Raw genomic sequence first — 24,472 nt, 5'->3', positions numbered from 1 at the left:
GGAGATCTTAACGAGGATTTCTACATGCAGTGGCCGCAGGGCTTCATTGTTGCTGGTTAGGAACACATGGTATGCAAACTTAATAGATCCATATATGGACTTAAGTAGGCTTGTAGGAGTTGGAACATCCCTTTCGATTCTGCTATCAAAATGTTTGACTTTATGTAGAATCCGGATGAGCCCTATGTTTACAGGAAATCCAGTGGGGATAAGATCACCCTTTTGGTGTTGTACGTGGACGATATCCTACTCATTGGGAATGATGTAGGAATGTTGATTTCAGTCAAGGTATGGCTATCACAGCAGTTCTCCATGAAAGATCTTGGAGAAGCTTCATATATACTGGGTCTTCGACTCTATAGAGATAGAACAAAGTGGATAATTGGATTATCCCAGGCTGCTTACATTGACAAAATTGTCCAAAGATACAACATGGAGAACTCCAAGAAAGGAAATGTTCCTTTCAGGCATAGAGTCACTCTCTCCAAAAGATGTCTCCCAAGACTTTTGAGGAGATTGAGGGCATGAGTCACTCTCGCCCGGACATAGCTCAGGCGGTGAGTGTGGTAAGCAGATTCCAGGCCAACCCAGGGCAGGAGCATTGGACTGCTATGAAGAACATACTTAAATACCTTCGAAGGATAAAAGAGTTTTGTCTGGTATTCGATGGTAGTTCACTACAAGTTCTAGGGTATACCGATGCTGATTTTTAGTCGGATCCAGATAATAGAAAGTCTACATCTGGGTATGTTTTCACGATAGGATCATGTGTTGTTTGCTAGAAAAGCAGCAAACAGGGGTCCACTACAGACTCCACAACCGAGGCCGAGTACATTGCCGCAAGTGAAGCTGCCAAGGAAGCCATGTGGATGAAGAAATTCATACATGATTTGTGAATAATTCCGTCCACCACATCATCCATCCTGTTGTTGTGTGACAACAATGGAGCGATCGCCCAGGCTAAAGAGCCTCAGGCTCAGTCAAAGTCAAAGCACATCGAGAGGAAGTAACATGTACTGCGGGAGATCGTTGGTAGAGGGGACGTCCTAATTTAGAAGGTAGCATCAGCAGACAATGTGGCAGACCCATTGACTAAGCCACTGACACAGAAGGTGTTTGAGAAACACGTGGAAAGTATGAGACTCCAGCTTGTACCGGATTGGACCTAAGTGCAAGTGGAAGCTGTTACACAGTTTTGTATGCCCTAAGCATCAATCCATTCTGATGTACTTTTGACATTTAGTGTAAATAAATAAAGTACATGTTTGATTCATGTTGTTTGGTATATTTCTATGTAAAACCCTAAAACTGGACACTTATATAGACTACTGTTAGTTTTAAATGTTCACAGCCATTGGATAAATATGGGGAGATTTATCTTGCCAAGGCTGATACTGATGTGCCACCAAGTGTTGGGATGGCTTGTCTCGACCATCAGGGTAAGACCCAAGGGACATGCAGTATGGGATTGCTTGAACCCTTGAACCGGACCAGATTTCCAGTGTTGCCCTAGACCTTGGAGATAGATGAGCAAAACTAGAAAGTTACACCTGACCCCTAGACTCGATTATGGCACATCACTAGGTGTCAGATCGGGCTGTCTTTGATGTGTCAATCAGTGAGATCCTTAGTGGGGGTCAAAACCTGGACATGTTGGGGCAGTCTGAGAATTCTTCTGAGTGAGTGATCATAGTGATAGGATCAGCCCCTTTGTCGGACAATGGTAATGATCGGGAATGCACTCTCTCTGATGGAAACCAAACTACAATAACTACGAGATTTGGCAAATGGATGTCAAAACCGCATTCCTGAATGAAAATCTTAGTGAAGATATCTACATGCAGTAGCCGCAAGGCTTCATTGCTGCTAGTCAGGAACACATGGTATGTAAACTTAATAGATCCATATATGGACTTAAGTAGGCTTCTAGGAGTTGGAACATTTGTTTCGATTCTGCTATCAAAACATTTGACTTTGTGCAGAATTTGGATGAGCCCTGTGTTTATAGGAAATCCAGTGGGGATAAGATCACCCTTTTGGCATTGTACGTGGACGATATCCTACTCATTGGGAATGATGTAGGAATGTTGACTTTGGTCAAGGTATGGCTATCACAACAGTTCTCCATGAAAGATCTTGAAGAAGCTTCATATATACTAGGTCTTCGACTCTATAGAGATAGATTGAAGCGGATAATTGGATTATCCCAGGCTGCTTACATTGACAAAAATGTCAAAAAATACAGCATGGAGAACTCCAAGAAAGGAAATGTTCCTTTCAAGCATGGAGTCACTCTCTCCAAGAAGATGTCTCCCAAGACTTCTGAGAAGATTGAGGGCATGAGAGACGTTCCCTATGCCTCAACTGTAGGGAGCATCATGTATGCCATGCTGTGCACTCGCCCGGACATAGCTCAGGCGGTGAGTGTGGTAAGCAGATTCCAGGCCAACCCAGGGCAGGAGCATTGGACTGCTGTGAAGAACATATTTAAATACCTTCGAAGGACAAAAGAGTTTTGTCTGGTATTCGATGGTAGTTCACTACAAGTTCTAGGGTATACCAATGCTGATTTTTAGTCGGATCCAGATGATAGAAAGTCTACATCTGGGTATGTTTTCATGATAGGATCATGTATTGTTTGCTGGAAAAGCAGCAAACAGGGGTCCACTACAGACTCCACAACCGAGGCCGAGTACATTGCCGCAAGTGAAGCTGCCAAGGAAGCCGTGTGGATGAAGAATATCATACATGATTTGTGAATAATTCCGTCCATCACATCACCCATCCCGTTGTTGTGTGACAACAATGGAGCGATTGCCCAGGATAAAGAGCCTCAGGCTCAGTCAAAGTCAAAGCACATCGAGAGGAAGTAACATGTACTGCGGGAGATCGTTGGTAAAGGGGACGTCCTAATTTAGAAGGTAGCATCAGCAGACAATGTGGCAGACCCAATGACTAAGCCACTGACACAGAAGGTGTTTGAGAAACACGTGGAAAGTATGAGACTCCGGCTTGTACCGGATTGGACCTAAGTGCAAGTGGAAGCTGTTACACAGTTTTGTATGCCCTAAGCATCAATCCATTCTGATGTACTTTCGACATTTAGTGTAAATAAATAAAGTACATGTTTGATTCATGTTGTTTGGTATATTTCTATGTAAAACCCTCAAACTGGACACTTATATAGACTACGGTTAGTTTTAAATGTTCACAGCCATTGGATAAATCTGGGGATATTTATCTTGCCAAGGCTGATACTGATGTGCCACCAAGTGTTGGGATGGCTTGTCTCGACCATCAGGGTAAGACCCAAGGGACATGCAGTATGGGATTGCTTGAACCCTTGAACCGGACCAGATTTCAAGTGTTGCCCTAGACCTTGGAGATAGATGAGCAAAACAGGAAAGTTACACCTGACCCCTAGACTCGATTATGGCACATCACTAGGTGTCAGATCGGGCTGTCTTTGATGTGTCAATCAGTGAGATCCTTAGTGGGGGTCAAAACCTGGACATGTTGGGGCAGTCTGAGAATTCTTCTAGGTGAGTGATCATAGTGACAGGATCTGCCCCTTTGTCGGACAATGGTAATGATCGGGAATGCATTCTCTCTGATGGAAACCAAAATGCCGGCAGTTGATTTGAATCATTGGAATTTTGTTTTGCAAAATTTATATATATATATATATATATATATATATATATATATATATTTCAAAAGATTTGCAAAAGGTTTTAATTCCTGGGATCCATGTGAGTAGAGAGTGCGGCATTGTTCTTTGTAGCCGAGGGAGAGGTCTTCTCTTGTCGGGTAGTGCTTGATCATTAAAGGGTGAGAGGTTAAGTGTAAGACCATTTAGGATAATACCTAATGGGCTAATCTTGCACCTGCCCACAGTCCCTGGGTTTTTATAAGATGGCTTGGCCTAGGGACCACTTAATGTAAGTGTTGGGCCCATAGGGTCCATGTGATGGGCTCAAGGGGGTCACTGAGTTTTTCAGTGAATTCGGCTTGGCCTTGTAATAAAGGCTGAGCCAAACCTGTGTGGCTAGTGTGTACATCAATGCTTGGGTCCCACACCATACAAAGAAGCCCAACTGGGCAACAGATTGGAAACTAGTTAAACACTGAACACTTAATGGGCCAAAAGCCCATTACGAACTGAGCTGATATGATCACCCATCCAAGGGGCGAATCTGAGATTGATGTTAGTAAAAGGATTGGGCTTTTGACCCTATCCACTATGGGAGACCAAATTCAAATTAGATTTGAATCTGGTAACCTTCTGATAAGATCAGGAGTATACTAACTTAATCTGCAGATAGGATTATGATTTTCCCCTATCCAGATATTGATTTGGATTGGGATAACTCCTAATTAGGAGGTTTTCTTAATCAAGAAGAAAGGAGGAGAAAATAAGATTCGTACATGCCATATTTTGAATAAAGTTTTGTTTTCAAGAGAGAAGAAAAGCTGTTCAGCCATCTTCGTCCCAGGAGTTCTCCTCCAACCGCCGCCAGCCCCTCTTGCAAGATACGATCTTTGTAGGAGAAAGAAGTCAAGAAATCAGTTCTTGACATCAGTCTTGCAGAAAAGACTAAAAAGGATTTAGTGTTCAGAGTTTCCAATGGGTTCTTGCGAAGGATCCAGTGTGTAGGATGCACCTACTGGTTCCGTTCCATCAACAGCTGTGTCATCTTCAGCAGGAGCGGATCTTGGCATCTTCTTTGGGCGTGAACACCAACTTTGGGAGATATTGTTTCTCTGGATTAGGTATAATCCTTCCTATTTCTTTTTGGTTTAGATCTAGTTTGATTATGGTTCAAGTAGAATCCTTGAATATTGTATTCTAAGTTTAGGGAATATGATTCCTAGTTGGGAGAAGGTAGGAAATTTTTTGAAATTCGCCCACCCATTCCGCACCCTTCATGGCGTCCATTAGATGGATCCTACTAATCTTTCAAAAGGGACACCATGACAATGATGTACATTCAGCGATGGTGTGCATAGGAACCACTGTCGATTGAGCATAGGCCAAGCACTTCTGGCCCATGTACATAGCACATCACACATCCATACATCTCATGTAGGGATAAATTGATCCAATCAATTAATAATCTGTAAGGCCCATTTAAAGCCCATTTTAAATCCATAATATTAACAATTAATATTATCTAGCTATATGGGTCGAATGGTTTAGCCCATATAGCTTTATTTGTTAAGTGGGCTTTTAGCAGTTTTAACTATTTAAAACTAGGCCTTTACAGGTTGGGCCAAATTAACCTTTTAATTAAATATCAATTCTCAGGCGCATTAGTGGGAAAATTAGGGTTGACTTTCAGCCTTGATTAAACCCTAGATTTGGTCCAAACAGTTTGAACCAATCTTGGTTCGAATGGGTCTAGGGTTTGATCTTTAATTAAATCTTTAATACAAGAAAATAATCTGAAATTAAATACTGATAAAAGAAAATCAAGAACCAGTCAAACAGGGCTATTCGCACAATTCATCTTGCAAAACAGAGGTTAGATCACTGTTTGCAGTTTCATAAACTACAAATCGCTGAATGTAGTTCTCCCATCTCCTTCTTTGCGAAATCTCCTTTTCTGCACCTTCATCTTCGATAAAAAATAAAAATAAATAGAAATCCTATTTCTATTAATTTTTACATCAGATCGAATACCTATGCGTTCAGTCTAAAAAAAAATATATATTTTACAGACCAAATGTTACAAAATGATCCAAAATCTGCAAAATCGCAGGTTCCCTGCGCAAATCAAGATTTTGACCTCCTCTTGTATGGACAGCCCATAAATCAAGAAAATCATAAAGAACAGTTCTAAATAATAATAAGATTTATATAAAATTAATTTTATATTATTTGCCCATTAATTTTGGAAACAAATTTTCCAAAACCCATATTTGCACAAATCGGGTAGAACGCCTTCTGCCCATTTGCGTAGGTTCAGATCTAAAACAAATTGGTTCAAGATTTGAACCTGGCTTTGATACCACTGAAGGGATGAGAGGTCCATCATATGGATGCCCAAAGATTGCGGAATAAGGGGTGAATTTCAAAAATTTTCTCTCTCCTTCAACTGGGAATTGCATTCCCTATTTAGAAAATCATATTTTCAAGGATCATTCTTGAACCATAAACTGAACCAGATATGAACCAAAAAGGAGTATGAGAGGATTATACCTGATACGAAGAAATAGTATCCCCCAGTGAAGGTGTTCACACCCAAGGAAGGATCCAAAGACTGCTCCCACTGAGATGGCATGGTGCAGGATGCTGCAGAATCAATAGTGTTCTTCTCTAAGAACTCTGTCCTTTGCAAGAATCAGTAGGATGGCACGTGAGCACAACTTCCTATCAATTATTTCTCAAAGAACTGATATCAAGATCGAATCGTGACTTCTCCCACAACTGGAGATCGAACTAACAAACAGGGCGGCAAAAACAGGGAGGCGGCAAGAAAAAATTCTGCAGGGATGCTTCATTCTTCCTTCTTTTGATTTCAGCACTAAAGAAGATTTGAATGAATCATACTCAAGGCTGCCGCTCCCTCCTTCTTTTGTTAACCTAAAAGGTCAGCTCCTAATCCAATCAGGAGCTGCTTATCCAAATAATATTTGGATCAGCCTTCTCTTTAGGTGATAAGGATAAACCCTTGTCTTATTTGAAGATTAGATCAGGTTTCTCCTAATCTCATTAGGAGTTTCTAGATCTGAATCACATTCAAATCTGGACTCTCTGAGTGGACAGGGTCAAGACCCTATCCTATCAGCTAATCCATCTCAGATTTCACCCCATAATTAACTAATTAAATAGCCTAGTTTGAAATGGGCTTTAGACCCATTAAGCATATATGCTCACTTAACCTTCCTAACTTCTGCCTACTTGGGCTTTCTTGTATGGCGTGGGACCCAAGCATTGATCTACACATCAGCCACATGGGTTCGGCCCAGCCTTTGTTAAAAGGCCTGGTCGAATACACTGTTATGGACAGTGCACCCCCTGAAACCCATCAAATGGGCTCTATGGGCCCAACACTTACCCTAAGTGGTCCCTGGGCCACGCCACCTTGTAACACCCAGGGACTGTGGATGCAAGATTAGCCCATCAGGTATTATCTTCAATGGTCTTACACTTAACCTCTCAGCCCATAATGATCATACACTGCCCGATAAGAGAGGACCTCTCCCTCGGCTGCAAGGAACAGTGTTGCACTCTCTGCTTATATGGATCCCAGGAATTAAAACCTTCTTGCAAAAATTTTAGAAACCATAATATATATTTTTATATCTCATATAAAATATATTTTGCAAAACAAATCTCAATGATTGAAATCGGCTACTGGCAGTCTTGGTTTCCATCAGTGAGAGTGCATCCTCGATCATTACCTTTGTCCGACAAAGGGGCTGATCCTGTCACTATGATCACCCACTCAGATGAATTCTCAGACCGTCCCAACATACCCAAGTTTTGACCCCCGCTAAGGATCTCACTGTTTGGTATATCAAAGACAACCCAATCCGACACCTCGTGTAGTATCATAATCGAGTCTAGGGGTCAGGTCTAATTTTCCAGTTTTGCCCATCAATTTCCAATGTCCAGGGCAATATTGGAAATCTTGTCCAATTCATAGATTCAATTAATCTACACTGTATGTGCCTAGGGTCTCACCCTGGCAGCTAAGACAGGCCACCCCAACTGACTTGGTGGCACCACAGTGTCAGCCTTGTCAGGATAGGTATCCCCAGACCGACCCACTAGCTGTGAACATTTTAAATTAATACGAGTCTCATTAAGTGTCCAGTTTAAGGGTATTACACAGAAACATACCAAGAGAACATGAATCAAATATGCACTTTTATTCATTTATGATAATATCATAAAGTACATCATTCTAATTGATGCTAAGGGCATACAAAACTGTCTAACAAAATGTTCACAGCTGTTGGATAAGTCTGGGAGATTTATCCTGCCAAGGCTAATACTGGTGTGCTACCAAGTGTTGGGATATTCTGTCTCGGCCACTAAGGTAAGACCCATGGCACATGCAGTATGGGATTACTCGAATCCTTGAACCAGACTAGATTTCCAGTGTTGCTTTGGACCTTGGAGACAGATGGGCAAAACTAGAAAGTTACACTTGACCCCTAAACTCGATTATGATACTTCACTAGGTGTCAGATCAGGCTGTCTTTGATATGCAAACAGTGAGATCCTTAGCATGGATCAAAACCTAGGCATGTTGGGACAGTCTGAGAATTCATCTGAGTGGATGATCATAGTGACAGGATCAGCCCCTTTGTCAGACAAAGGTAATGATCGGGAATGCACTCTCTCTAATGGAAACCAAACTTCCAGCAGTTAATTTCAATCGTTGGAATTTTGTTTTGCAAAATTAATATACATACATATATATATATATATATATATATATATATATATATATATATATATATATATACATATATATATTTGTACCTTTGTCAGACAAAGGTAATGATCGGGAATGCACTCTCTCTAATGGAAACCAAACTTCCGGCAGTTAATTTCAATCGTTGGAATTTTGTTTTGCAAAATTAATATACATACATATATATATATATACATATATATATTTGTATGGTTTCAAATTGTTTGCAAATGGTTTTAATTCCCGGGATCCATGTGAAAAGAGGGTGCACCATTGTTCCTTGCAGCCGAGAGAGAGGTCCCCTCTTGTCAGGCAGTGCTTGATCATTATGAAGGGATGAGAGATCCATCCCATGGACGCCCAAAGATTGCGGAATAAGGGGGCGAATTTCAAAAATTTTTCTCTCCCTTAAACTGGGAATCACATTCCCTATTTAGAAAATCATATTTTCAAGGATCATTCTTGAACCATAAACTGAACCAGATTTGAACCAAAAGGAATAGGAGAGAATTATACCTGATACGGAGAAGTAATATCTCCCAACGAAGGTGTTCACACCCAAGGAAGGATCCAAAGATTGCTCCCACTAAAGATGGCGCAGTGTAGGATGGAGCAGAATCAGTAGTGTTCTTCCCCAAGAACTCTGTCCTTTGCAAGAATCAGTAGAATGGTACGTGAGCACAGCTTCCTTTTCAATCCTTTCTCAAAGAACTGATGTCAAGATCCAATCTTGACTTCTCTCACAACTGGAGATCGAAATGGCAAACAGGGCGACAAGAACAGGGAGAAGGCAAGAAAGTATTTGCAGGGTGCAGAATTCTCTCTTCTTGATTTCAGCACTAAAGAGGATCTGATGTGTCTCTTCTAAAGGCTGCCGCCCCTCCTCCTTTTTTTTAACTTAAAACATCAGCTCCTAATCCCATTAAGAGGTGCTTATCCAAATCATATTTGGATCAACCTTCTCTTCTAGTGATAAGGATAAACCCTTATCTTATCTGTAGATTAGATCAGCTTTCTCCTAATCCCATTAGGAGGTTTCTAGATCTGAATCACATTCAGATCTGGACTCTTTGAGTGGATAGGATTAAGACCCTATCCTATCTGCTAATCCATCTCAGAATTTGCCCCTTTAATTAACTAAATAAATAGCCCAGTTCGAAATGGGCTTTAGGGCCATTAAGCTTATGTGCTCACTTAACCTTCCTAACTGCTGTCCAGTTGGGCTTCCTTGTATGGCATGGGACCCAAGCATTGATCTACACATCAGCCACATGGGTTCGGCCCAGCCTTTGTTACAAGGCCTGGCCGAATCCACTGTTAAAGACAGTGCACCCCCTGAAACCCTTCGAATGGGCTCTACGGGCCCAACACTTTCCCTAAGTGGTCCCTGGGCCAAGCCACCTTGTAACACCCAGGGACTGTGGGCAGATGCAAGATTAGCCCATTAGGTATTATCCTCAATGGTCTTACACTTAACCTCTCAGCCCTTAATGATCATACACTGCCCGACAAGAGAGGACCTCTCCCTCGGCTGCAAGGAACAGTGTTGCACTCTCCACTTATATGGATCCCGGGAATTAAAACCTTTTGCAAACATTTTAGAAACCATAATATATATACTTTTATATTTCATATAAATTATACTTTGCAAAACTAATCTCAAGAGTTGAAATCGGCTGCCGGCAGTCTTGGTTTCCAATAGTGAGAGTGCATCCCCGATCATTACCTTTGTCCGACAAAGGGGCTGATCCTATCACTATGATCACCCACTCAGATGAATTCTTAGATTATCCCAACATACCCAGGTTTTGACCCCCGCTAAGGATCTCTCTGATTGGTACATCAAAGATAGCACGATCCGACACCTAGTGCATTATCATAATCGAGTCTAGGGGTTGGGTGTAACTTTCCAGTTTTGCCCATCAATCTCCAAGGTCCAGGGCAATACTGGAAATCTACCCAGGTTTTGACCCCCGCTAAGGATCTCTCTGATTGGTACATCAAAGATAGCACGATCCGACACCTAGTGCATTATCATAATCGAGTCTAGGGGTTGGGTGTAACTTTCCAGTTTTGCCCATCAATCTCCAAGGTCCAGGGCAATACTGGAAATCTGGTCCAGTTCAAGGATTCAATTAATCCCACACTGTATGTGCCTAGGGTCTCACCCCGGTAGCTGAGACAAGCCTCCCCAACTGACTTGGTGGCACCACAGTGTCAGCCTTGTCAGGATAGGTCTCCCGAGACCGACCCACTGGCTGTGAACATTCTAAACTAAGTCTCAATAAGTGTCCAGTTTAAGAGTATTACACAGAAACATACCAAGGGAATATGAATCAAACATGCACTTTTATTCATTTACAATAAACTCATAAAGTACATCAATTTTTGATTGAAGCTAAGGGCATACAAAACTATCTAACACATTAAGGGCTAAGAGGTTAAGTGTAAGACCATTTAGAATAGTACATGATGGGCTAATCTTGCACCTACCCATAGTCCCTGGGTTTTTATAAGATGAATTGGCCCAGGGACCACTTAATGTAAGTGTTGGGCCCATAGGGTCCATGTGATGTGCTCATGGGTTCATTAAGTTTTTTCAATGAATTTGGCTGGGCCTTGTGATAAAGGCTGAGCCGAACCCATGTGGATAGTGTGTAGATCAATGCTTGGGTCCCATGCCATACAAAGAAGCCCAACTAGGTAGCAGATTGGAAACTAGTTAAGCATTGAACACTTAATGGGCCAAAATCCCATTTCGAGCTGGGCTGATATGATCACCCATCTATGGAGCGAATCTGGGATTAAAGTTAGCAGAAGGATTGGACATCTAACCTTATCCACTCTGGGAGACCAAATTCAAATCAGATTTGAATCTGGTAACCTCCTGATAACATCAGGAGTAAGCTAACTTAATCTATTGATAGGATTAAGATTATCCCCTATCCAAATACTGATTTGGATTGGGATAACTCCTAATTAGGAGGTTTCTTAATCAAGAAGAAAAGAGCAGAAACCCTAAGAGAGAACAAAAAATCAGATTTTGAACCTAGGGTTTTTTACAATAAAGCATCCTGCAAATTGAGATTGGATCTCATACACACTCCAGAAAGAAGAGAAGCTATTCAACCATCTTCGTCCCACGAGTTCTCCTCCAGTTGTCGCCATTCTTTCTGACAAGATTTGATCTTTGAAGAAGAAAGAAATCAAGAAATCAGTTCTTGACATCAGCTTTGCAGAAAAGACTGAAAAAGATTTGGTGTTCAGAGTTTCCAGAGGATTCTTGCGAAGGATCCAGTGTGTAGGACGCACTTTGCTGGTTCCGTTCCACATACAGTTGTGTCATCTTCAGCAGGAGCGGATCTTGGTGTCCTCTTTGGGTGTGAACACCAACTTTGGGAGATATTGCTTCTCTAGATCAGGTATAATTCCTCCCTTCCCTTTTGATTCAGATCTGGTTCGATTATGGTTCAAGTAGGATCCTTGAATATTGTATTCTAAATTTAGGGAATACGATTCCATGTTGAGAGAAGGTAGGAAAATTTTTGAAATCTGCCCACCAATTCCGCAATCTTTATGGCATCCATTAGATGGATCCAACCATTCTTTCACTTCTACAGTTAGAAAATCCAAAGGACCTCCTTCTACAGTTGAAAAATCACATATAGTGCATGGAGCCAACTATTTCAGTTGCATAACCCCACCACCTTCTGCGAATGATCATATCCACTCATCTTATGAGCTTTCCCTTTGGCCTCTGTCAAACAAGGTTCATTGCAATTTTATACCTTTCTGTCAAGGTGCTTACCCATCATATTTGTGAATGCCAAGGTACCGAGAGAGAGTCTTCCATTTGAGGATAGGCCCCTCCCACTATTAGACAGTCTTGTATGCCCTTAGCTTCAATCGGATTTGATGTACTTTTGTTATTTAGTGAAAATAAATTAAAGTACATGTTTGATTCATGTTGTTTGGTATAATTCTGTGTAAGACCCTAAAACTAGACAGTTATAGAAACTTGTGTTAGTTTAAAACATTCACAGCCATTGGATAAGTCTGGGGAGATTTATCCTACCAAGGCTGATACTGATGTGCCACCAAGTGTTGGGATGGCTTGTTTCGGCCATCAGGGAAAGACCCAAGGCACATGCAGTATGGGATTGCTTGAACCCTTGAACCGGACCAGATTTCCAGTGTTGCCCTAGACCTTGGAGATAGATGGGCAAAACTGGAAAGTTACACCTGACCCCTAGACTCGATTATGACACATCACTAGGTGTCGGATCGGACTGTCTTTGATGTGTCAATCAGTGAGATCCTTAGTGGGGGTCAAAACCTGGACATGTTGGGGCAGTCTGAGAATTCATCTGAGTGAGTGGTCATAGTGACAGGATCAGCCCCTTTGTCGGACAATGGTAATGATCAGGAATGCACTCTCTCTGATGGAAACCAAACTACCATAACTACGAGATTTGGCAAATGGATGTCAAAACCGCGTTCCTGAATGGAGATCTTAGTGAAGATCTTGGGAGACATCTTCATTGCTGCTAGTCAGGAACACATGGTATGTAAACTCAATAGATCCATATATGGACTTAAGCAAGCTTCTAGGAGTTGGAACATCTGTTATGATTCTGTCGTCAAAACGTTTGACTTTGAGCAGAATCCGGATGAGCCCTGTGTTTATAGGAAGTCCAGTGAGGATAAGATTACCTTTTTGGTATTGTATGTGGACGATATCCTACTCATTGGGAATGATGTAGGAATGTTGACTTTGGTCAAGGTATGGCTATCACAGCAATTCTCCATGAAAGCTCTTGGAGAAGCTTCATATATACTAGGTCTTCAACTCTATAGAGATAGATCGAAGAGGATAATTGGATTATCCCAGGCTGCTTACATTGACAAAATTGTCAAAAGATACAGCATGGAAAACTCCAAGAAAGGAAATGTTCCTTTCAGGCATGGAGTAACTCTCTCCAAGAAGATGTCTCCCAAGACTTCTGAGGAGATCGAGGGCATGAGAGACGTTCCCTATGCCTCAACCGTAGGGAGCATCATGTATGCTGTGCACTCGCCCAGACATAGCTCAGGCGGTGAGTGTGGTAAGCAGATTCCAGGCTAACCCAGGGCAGGAGCTTTGGACTGCTGTGAAGAACATACTTAAATACCTTCGAAGGACAAAAGAGTTTTGTCTGGTATTCCATGGTAGTTCACTACAAGTTCTGGGGTATACTGATGTCGATTTCCAATCGAATCCATATGATAGAAATTCATACATGAAGTTGCCAAGGCTGAGTACATTGCCACAAGTGAACCTGCCAAGGAAGCCGTGTGGATGAAGAAATTCATACATGAATTGGGATTGGTTTCATCTAGCACATCACCCATTGCGTTGTTGTGTGACAACAATGGAGCGATCGCCTAGGCTAAAGAGCCTCGGGCCCACTCGAAATCAAAGCGCATCGAGAGGAAGTACCATGTACTGCGAGAGACCGTTGGTAGAGGGGACGTCCTAATTCAGAAGGTAGCATCAGCGGATAATGTGGCAGACCCATTGACCAAGCCACTAACACAGAAGGTGTTTGAGAAACACGTGGAAAGTATTGGACTCCGGCTTGTATCAGATTGGACCTAAGTGCAAGTGGGAGTTGTTAGACAGTCTTGTATGCCCTTAGCTTCAATTAGATTTGATGTACTTTTGTTATTTAGTGGAAATAAATTAAAGTAAATGTTTGATTCATGTTGTTTGGTATAATTCTGTGTAAGATCCTAAAACTGGACAATTATAGAAACTTGTGTTAGTTTTAAATGTTCACAGCCATTGGATAAGTCTGGGGAGATTTATTCTGCCAAGGCTGATACTGATGTGCCACCAAGTGTTGGGATGGTTTGTTTTGGCCATCAGGGTAAGACCCAAGGCACATGTAGTATGGGATTGCTTGAACCCTTGAATCGGACCAGATTTCCAGTGTTGCCCTAGACCTTGGAGATAGATGGGCAAAACTGGAAAGTTACACCTGACCCCTAGACTCGATTATGACACATCACTAGGTGTCGGTCGAGCTATCTTTGATGTGTCAATCAGTGAGATCCTTAGTGGGGGTCAAAGGCTGGGCCTTGTAATAAAGGCTGGACTGAACCCATGTGGCTGGTGTGTAAATCAATGCTTTGGTCCCATGCCTTACAAAGAATCCCAACTGGGTAGCAGATTGGAAACTGGTTAAACACTGAACACTTAATGGGCCAAAAGCCCATTCCGAACTGGGCTGATATGATCACCTGTTCCTAGGGCAAATATGAGATTAATGTTAGTAAAAGGATTGGGTCTTTAACCTTATCCACTCTGAGAGACCACATTCAAATTAGATTTGAATCTGGTAACCTCTTGATTGTTAGACAGTTTTGTATGCCTTTAGCTTCAATCAAAATTGATGTACTTTATGACGTTATTATAAATGAATAAAAGTGCATATTTGATTCATGTTCCCTTGGTATGTTTATGTGTAATACCCTTAAACTGGACACTTATTGAGACTCGTGTTAGTTTAGAAAGTTCACAGCTAGTGGGTCGGTCTGGGAAGACCTATCCTGACAAGGCTGACACTGTGGTGCCATCAAGTCGGTTGAGGTGGCTTGTCTCAGCTACCGGGGTGAGACCCCAGGCACATACAGTGTAGGATTAATTGAATCTTTGAACTGGACCAGATTTTCAATATTGCCCTAGACCATGGAGATTGATGGGGAAAATTGGAGAGTTACACCCGACCCCTAAACTCGATTATGATACTACACTAGGTGTCGGATCGAGGTGTCTTTGATGTACCAATTAGTGAGATCCTTAGCGGGGGTCAAAACCTGGGTATGTTGGGACAATCCGAGAATTCATCTGAGTGGGTGATCATAGTGACAGGATCAGCCCCTTTGTCGGACAAAGGTAATGATCGTGGATGCGCTCTCACTGTTGGAAACCAATACTACCGGCAGCCGATTTCAACCGTTGAGATTTGTTTTGCAAAGTATATTTTATATGAGATATAAAAGTATATATATTATGGTTTCTAAAATGTTTGCAAAAAGGTTTTAATTCCCGGGATCCATATAAGTGGAGAGTTCAACACTGTTCCTTGCAGCCGAGGGAGAGGTCCTCTCTTGTCGGGCAATGTATGATCATTAAGGGCTGAGAGGTTAAGTGTAAGACCATTGAAGATAATACCTGATGTGCTAATCTTGCATCTGCCCACAGTCCCTGGGTGTTACAAGATGGCTTGGCCCAGGGACCACTTAGAGTAAGTGTTGGGCCCATAGAGCCCATTTGATGGGTTTCAAGGGGTGCACATCTTTAACAGTGTATTCGACCAGGCCTTGTAACAATGGCTGAGCCAAACCCATGTGGCTGATGTGTAGATCAATGCTCGGGTCCCACACCATACAAGGAATCCCAACTGGGCAGCAGTTAGGAAGGTTGAGTGAGCACATAAGCTTAATGGGCCTAAAGCCCATTTCAAACTAGGCTATTTATTTAGTTAATTAAAGGGGCGAATTCTAAGATGGATTAGCAGATAAGGTACGGTCTTAATCCTATCCACTCAGAGAGTCCAGATCTGAATGTGATTCAGATCTAGAAACCTCCTAATGGGATTAGGAAAAAGTTAATCTAATCTGCAGATAAGATAAGGGTTTATCCTTATCACTAGAAGAGAAGGTTGATCCAAATATTATTTGGATAAGGGTTTATCCTAATGGGATTAGGAGCTAATCTTTTAAGTTAACAAAAAGAAGGAGGGGACGGCAGCCTTGAGAGAGACCAACAAGAAATACATCAGATCCTCTTTAGTGCTGAAATCAAGAATAGAGAATTCTGTAGCCTGCGAATACTCTCTTGCCGCCTCCCTGCTCTTATCGCCCTGTTTGCCAGTTCGATCTCCAGCTGTGGGAGAAGTCAAGATTGGATCTTGACATCAGTTCTTTGAGAAAGGATTGAAAAGAAAGCTGTGTTCACGTTCCATTCTACTGTTTCTTGCGAAGGACAAAGTTCTTGGGGAAGAACACTGCTGATTCTGCTCCATCCTGCACTGCGCCATCTTTAGTGGGAGTAGTCTTTGGATCCTTCCTTGGGCGTGAACACCTTCGTTGGGAGATATTACTTCTCCATATCAGGTATTATTCTCTCCCATTCCTTTTGGTTCAGATCTGGTTCAGTTTAAGGTTCAAGATTTATCATTAAAAATATGATTTTCTAAATAGGGAATGTGATTCCTAGTAGAAGGGAGAAGAAAATTTTTGAAATTCGCCCCTTATTCCACAATCTTTGGGCGTCCATGTGATGGATCTCTCATCCCTTCTGTGGTATCAGAGCCATGGTTCAAATCTTGAACCATTCTGTTTAAGATCTGAACATGCGCAATTAGGGAGAAGGCGTTCTACCCAATTTGCGCAGATTTGGTTTTTGGAAAATTTGTTCCCAAAACAGATGGGAAAATAATCTGAAATTAATTTTAAATAAATCTGATTATTATTTAGAATTGTTCTTTTTAATTTTCTTGATTTATGGGCTGTTCGTACAAGTGGAGATCGAATTCTTGGTTTGCGCAGGGAACCTGCGATTTTGCAGTTCTTGATTTATTTTGGGTCTGTAAATATTTTTTTTATTATTTTCTAGACTCAATGTATAGGTATTCGATCTGATGTAATTATTAATAGAAATAGGATATCTATTCATTTTATTTTGGATCGAAGTTGGCAGCGCAAAAAAGGAGATTTCGCAGAGAAGGAGATTTCGCAGATGAGAGAAATGCTATCTGCAATTTGTAGTTTGTGAAACTACATTCTGTGATCTAACCTCTGTTTTGTAGGAAGGATTGTGTGAAGAGCCCTGTTTGACTGATTCTTGTTTTTCCTTTTATCAGTATTTAATTTCAGATTATTTTCTTGAATTAAGGATTTAATTAAAAATCAAACCCTAGACCCATTCGAACTAAGATTGGTTCAAAACTGTTTGGACCAATTCTAGGGTTTAATCAAGGCTGAAAGTCAGCCCTAATTTCCCACTAATGGGCCTAAGGATTGATATTTAATTAAATGGTTAATTCAGCCCAGCCTGTAAAGGCCCAGTTTGAAATAATTAAAACTGCAAAAGCCCATTTTAAAGGATAAAGCTATATGGGCCGAGCTGGGTAACCCTAATTCAGCCCATATACCTAGATAATATTAATGGTTAATATTATGGAATTTTAACGGGCTTCCAACGGGCCTTACAGATAATTAATTGATTGGATCAATTTATCCCTGCATGTGATGTATGGATGTGTGATGTGCTGCGTACATGGGCCATAAGTACTTGGCCCATGCTCATTCGACAGTGGCTCTTGCGCACACCATGGCTGAATGCACATCATTGCCATGGTGTCCCTTTTGGTCATTGGATGACTTCCCTCAGTGGTGGGCCCCACACCTCATCAAGAGGTTATGTGCAGAACCCTAGCCGATTAAAGGCCCACCGAAATCTGGCTTTGTGAAAGTCAGTGGGAGCCGCTTTGGTTTGATCTAAATCAAACTAGGCCGTAATTTTTTTCCCTCCAGCTAATATGAGTGCATGTGATAGGGAGATTCATATGATGAACTCTCTAAAGGCCATCCATCATTAGCATGAGGATGGGTCCTTCAGTAATGAGGAAACACACCAGAAAATGGGCTATCCATTTGCTGTTGGGCTTGTCTGAGTGTTTCATAAGATGATAGAGGCGTCATAGACCGATGTGGGAGGGGCTTCACCAGAAAATGGGCACTCTCTCACAGTACCTTGGCGTTCACGAATATGATGGGTAAGCCCTCACTGGATAGAAAGGTTTACCTGAAAATGGCTCTGAACCTTGTCTGACAGAGGCTAAAGGGAAAACTCATATGATGAGTGGATGTGATCCTTCACAGAAAGGTGGTGGGGTTATGCAGCTAAAATAGTTGGCTCATGCACCCTATGTGATTTCCCACATTTCCAGAGACAACACATAGTCTCTGTCACTGAGAAAGGAGGGAAATCTCAGAGACGAATAAATGGAAATGAAACATAGATTAAAATCTATATCTATGAAATGAACATGAATCAAATTAGGTTGTGGACTGATGTTTGCTCTTTTATCAGAAAATGGCAACGGATCTTTTGCAAAACTGCTTGATGACAACAAGTTGAAGGGCCCAAACTATGCTGACTGGTATAGGAACCTTATGCTGGTCCTAGCTTCTAAAAAGCTTGACAAAGTGGCAAAGAATCCTGCCCCGGAGCGTCCGGGTGATAGGGCTTCTGAGGCCCGAAGGAGAGACTATCAAGAATGGGAGGAGAAAAACTCCCTTGCCCGGTGTTACATCATTGCCTCCTTAGACAACCTGATATAGAGGCAGTTCGATCATATCGAACTTGCCAAAGACATATTGGATAGTCTCAGGATAATGTATGAAGAGCAGAATCGTTCTACTCGACAAAAGGTCTTGAAACAGTTCATGACCGCACAAATGTCCAAGGGTCAACAAGTTCACGACCATTGTCTTCGGATGATGGGATACATCAACGAACTGGAGGCTCTTGGATTTGGGCTGGACCTTGCAACCCAGATAGATGCTATCCTTAACTCTTTGCCTCCTTCCTTTAATCCGTTCATCATGAACTATAACATGAACAAGCTGAATGTCAGCTTACAAGAACTCAGCAATATGTTGCAAAGAGCTGAAGAACTGATTAGAAAGGATGAGCCTATAGCCATGCTTGTTGAATCTGGCAAGACAAGCAAGAGAAAGAGGAAGGCAAAGAAGCCTCAGAAGAAAGCTGCTAAGAGCAAGAAGCAGAAGAAAGACAAAGCATCGGATGCCTGTCAATTCTGCAAGAAGACCGGCCACTGGAAAAGGAACTGTCCTGCCTACCTGGAATTCAAGAAAGGTAACTTCGAAACTTGTGTTATAGAAACCAATTTGTTGGTAGCTTCTGCATCCTGGTGTATTGACTCCGGGGCTTCAACTCATGCTTGTAACTCACTGCAGGGGTTCAAGGTAAGTAGAAGGCTGAGTGAAGGAGAAGTCACACTCTTCTTGGGGACTACTGCAACTGTTGCAGCTGCGGCCATAGAAACTATGGAATTAATTTTTAGAGAAGGAACAATTGTATTGAAAGACTGTCTTTATGTGCAAAATTTAAGGAGAAATTTGATTTCTGTCTCAAAACTGTGTGCAGATGGTTATTCTGTCTTCTTTAGTAATACGATTACTATTAAAAGAAACAACAGATTCATCGCATACGGGGAACTGGAGAACGGTCTCTATGTTCTACATCCTTCTCTAGAAACTAACATAACCGAAACTACGTCGGCTGAAATCCCTTAGAAGAGAGCTCGTGATACAGTTAATCCCACGTGTCTGTGGCATTATCGACTTGGCCACATCGGTGTTGACCGAATCACAAGGTTAGTAAAGGATGGTCCCTTGGATTTTCTAACTGTAGAAGATCTTCCCACTTGTGAGCCTTGCCTACAAGGCAAGATGATGAAACGACCATTTAATGGTAAGCCTGAAAGATGTACAGGCACACTTGACCTAATACATATTGATGTATGTGGTCCCCTGAGTGTTAGGACACGAAATCAGCACGTGTATTTCATCACCTTCATAGATGATTTTTCACGATACGGTTACGTGTACCTAATGGGACACAAATCTGAATCCTTTGAAAAGTTCAAAAAGTTCAGACAAGAGGTCGAGAAACAGTTAGGGATAGAAATTAAGGCCCTTCAATCAGATCGAGGTGGAGAGTATCTCTCTGATGAATTCAGGGACTACTTAAAGGACAATGGGATAGTATCACAATTAGCTCCTCCTGCTACACCACAACTTAATGGTGTTTCGGAGAGGAGGAATAGGACCTTATTGGATATGGTCCGGTCACTTCTCATATACTCAGAGTTACCCACATCCTTTTGGGGTTACGCATTAGAGACTGCGATTTATGTGCTGAATCGGGTTCCAACCAAATCGGTTCCGAATACTCCATATGAACTTTGGACTGGAAAGAAACCAAGTGTCAGACATTTGAAGATTTGGGGTTGTCCTGCACACGTTAAAAGAACGAGTGCAGACAAGTTAGAATCCAAGACCAGCCGTTGCCTATTTGTAGGCTACCCAAAAGGCTCTGTAGGTTACCTATTCAATGACCCAAGTGAGCAGAAAGTGTTCTGCAGTCGTAATGCACAATTCTTGGAAACCGACTATATCCTAGACACCCATCGTCAGGAAGTTGTTCTTGATGAGGAGAGCTCAGGAGCAGTGGGAGATGTCCCACAAGTTCCAGGTAGTGACCAACCTAGAAGATCCACTCGGGTATCCAGGCCACCAGTCCGTTATGGTTATGACCAGGATAGTTACCTGGTGGAAACCTTGACTAGTGAAGAGGATCCCGTGACTTACACGGAAGCTATGTTGGACATAGATTCCTAGAAGTGGGTGGAGGCCATGATAGCAGAGATGGACTCAATGGAGTCTGGACTCTAGTAGATCCGCCCTCTGGGGTAAAAGCAATCGGTTACAAATGGATTTACAAAAGGAAGAAGGGCCCCGATGGTAAGGTTGAGACCTTCAAAGCTCGTCTGATGGCGAAAGGGTACACTCAGAAAGAGGGCATCGATTATGAGGAAATCTTTTCGCTTGTGGCCATGCTTAAATCCATTAGGATCCTGCTAGTTGTAGCAGCATACCATGATTATGAGATTTGGAAAATGGATGTCAAAACTACATTCCTGAATGGAGATCTTACTGAAGATATCTATATGCAGCAGCTGCAAGGCTTCATTGCTGCAGGTCAGGAAAACATGGTATGTAAACTTAATAGATCCATTTATGGACTTAAGCAAGTTTCTAGAAGTTGGAACATCCGTTTTGACTCTACCGTCAAATCGTTTGACTTCGAGCAGAATCCAGATGAACCCTGTGTCTACAGGAAGTACAGTGGAGATAAGGTTACCTTCTTGGTTCTGTATGTAGATGACATTCTACTCATTGGGAATGATGTAGGTATGTTAACTACGGTGAAAGTATGGTTATCACAGCAATTCTCCATTAATGATCTTGGAGAAGCCTCTTACATGCTGGGTCTTCGACTCTATAGAGATAGATCGAAGCGGATAATAGGATTATCCCAATTTGCTTATATTGACAAAATAGTCAAGAGATACACCATGGAAAACTCCAAGAAAGGAAATGTTCCTTTCAGGCACGGAGTCACTCTCTCCAAGAAGATGTCTCCCAAGACTTCTGAGGAGATTGATGGCATGAAAGACGTTCCCTATGCCTCTGCCGTGGGGAGTATCATGTATGCCATGTTGTGCACTCGTCCTGACATAGCTTAGGCAGTGAGTGTAGTAAGCAGATTTCAGGGCAACCCAGGGCAGGAGCATTGGACTGCTGTGGAAAACATACTTAAGTACCTTCGAAGGACAAAAGAGTTTTGTCTAGTATTCGACGGTAGCTCACTACAGATCCAAGGGTATACAGATGCCGATTTCCAGTCAAACCCAGATGATAGAAAGTCTACATCTGGATATATTTTCACGATAGGATCGTGTGTTGTTTCCTGAGTGTCAGGAAACAGGGGTCCTAAGTTGCAAATTAATAGTCCACAACCCAAGCCGAGCGCATTGCCGTAAGTGAGGCTGCCTTATGAATGAAGGTGTTCATTCATGAATTTGGAATTCAGCACATCACCCATTGTATGACAACATTGGACCTACGGGAGGATGATAGTAAGAGGTAGCATCAGCGGAGAATGTGGTAGACCCATTGACTAAGCCATCGACACAGAAAGTGTTTGAGAAACACGTGGAAAGCATGGGACTCCGGCTAGTACTTGATTGGACCTAAGTGAAAATGGGAGCTATTAGACAGTTTTGTATGCCCTTAGCTTCAATCAAAATTGATGTACTTTATGAGTTTATTGTAAAAGAATAAAAGAGCATATTTGATTCATGTGGAAAGCTGTTAGACAGTTTTGTATGCCCTTAAACTAGACACTTATTGAGACTCGTGTTAGTTTAGAAAGTTCACAGCCAGTGGGTCAGTCTGGGGAGACCTATCCTGACAAGGCTGACACTGTGGTGCCATCAAGTCGGTTGAGGTGGCTTGTCTCAGCTACCGGGGTGAGACTCCAGGCACATACAGTGTGGAATTAATTGAATCTTTGAAATAGACCAGATTTCCAGTATTGCTCTGGACCTTGGAGATTGATGTGCAAAACTGGAGAGTTACACCTGACCCATAGACTCGATTATGATACTACACTAGGTGTCGGATCGGGGTGTCTTTGATGTACCAATCAGTGAGATCCTTAGCGGGGGTCAAAACCTGGGTATGTTGGGACAATCCGAGAATTCATCTGAGTGGGTGATCATAGTGACAGGATCAGCCCCTTTGTCGGACAAAGGTAATGATCGGGGATGCGCTCTCACTGTTGGAAACCAAGACTGCCGGCAGCCGATTTCAACCGTTGAGATTTGTTTTGCAAAGTATATTTTATATGAGATATAAAAGTATATATATTATGGTTTCTAAAATGTTTGCGAAAAGGTTTTAATTCCCGGGATCCATATAAGTGGAGAGTGCAACACTGTTCCTTGCAACCGAGGGAGAGGTCCTCTCTTGTCGGGCAGTGTATGATCATTAAGGGCTGAGAGGTTAAGTGTAAGACCATTGAGGATAATACCTGATGGAAAAATTTTGCATCTGCCCACAGTCCCTAGGTGATACAAGGTGGTTTGGCCCAGGGACCACTTAGGGTAAGTGTTGGGCCCATAGAGCCCATTTGATGGGTTTCAGGGGGTGCACTATCTTTAACAGTGTATTCGACCAGGCCTTGTAACAATGGCTGGGCCGAAACCAAGTGGCTGATGTGTAGATCAATGCTTGGGTCCCACGCCATACAAGGAAGCTCAACTAGGCAGCAGTTAGGAAGGTTGAGTGAGCACATAAGCTTAATGGGCCTAAAGCCCATTTCGAACTGGGCTATTTATTTAGTTAATTAAAGGGGCGAATTCTGAGATGGATTAGCAGATAAGATACGGTCTTAATCCTATCCACTCAAAGAGTCTAGATCTAAATGTGATTCAGATCTACAAACCTCCTAATGGGATTAGGAAAAAGCTAATCTAATTTGCAGATAAGATAAGGGTTTATCCTTATCACTAGAAGAGAAGGCTGATCCAAATATAATTTGGATAAGGGTTTATCCTAATGGGATTAGGAGCTAATCTTTTAAGTTAACAGAAAGAAGGAGGGGGCGGCAGCCTTGAGAGAGACCAACAAGAAATACATTAGATCCTCTTTAGTGCTGAAATCAAGAATAGAGAATTCTACAGCCTGCGAATACTCTCTTGCCACCTCCCTGCTCTTGTCGCCCTGTTTGCCAGTTCGATCTCCAGCTATGGGAGAAGTCAAGATTGGATCTTGACATCAGTTCTTTGAGAAAGGATTGAAAAGGAAGCTGTGCTCACGTTCCATTCTACTGTTTCTTGCGAAGGACAGAGTTCTTGGGGAAGAACACTGCTGATTCTGCTCCATCCTGCACTGCGCCATTTTTAGTGGGAGTAGTCTTTGGATCCTTCCTTGGGCGTGAACACCTTCGTTGGGAGTTATTACTTCTCCGTATCAGGTATTATTCTTTCCCATTCCTTTTGGTTCAGATCTGGTTCAATTTAAGGTTCAAGATTTATCCTTGAAAATATGATTTTCTAAATAGGGAATGTGATTCCCAGTTGAAGGGAGAAGAAAATATTTGAAATTCGCCCCTTATTCCGCAATCTTTGGGAGTCCATGTGATGGATCTCTCATCCCTTCACTGATAAGATCAGGAGTTAACTAACTTAATTTGTAGATAGGATTAAGATTATCCCCTATCCAAATTCTGATTTGGATTGGGATAACTCCCAAAATATTGGGAGGTTTCTTAATCTAGAAGAAAGAGGAGAAAACCCTAAGAGAAATATCAGATTTCGAACTAGGGTTTTGGATGCAAG

Source organism: Nelumbo lutea, chromosome 8 (assembly GCF_056320005.1).
Source record: "Nelumbo lutea isolate HS-2025 chromosome 8, American lotus-T2T, whole genome shotgun sequence".
Lineage (NCBI taxonomy): Eukaryota > Viridiplantae > Streptophyta > Magnoliopsida > Proteales > Nelumbonaceae > Nelumbo > Nelumbo lutea.
The sequence above is the reverse complement of the archived record's forward strand: the minus strand, read 5'-3'. Positions refer to the sequence as shown.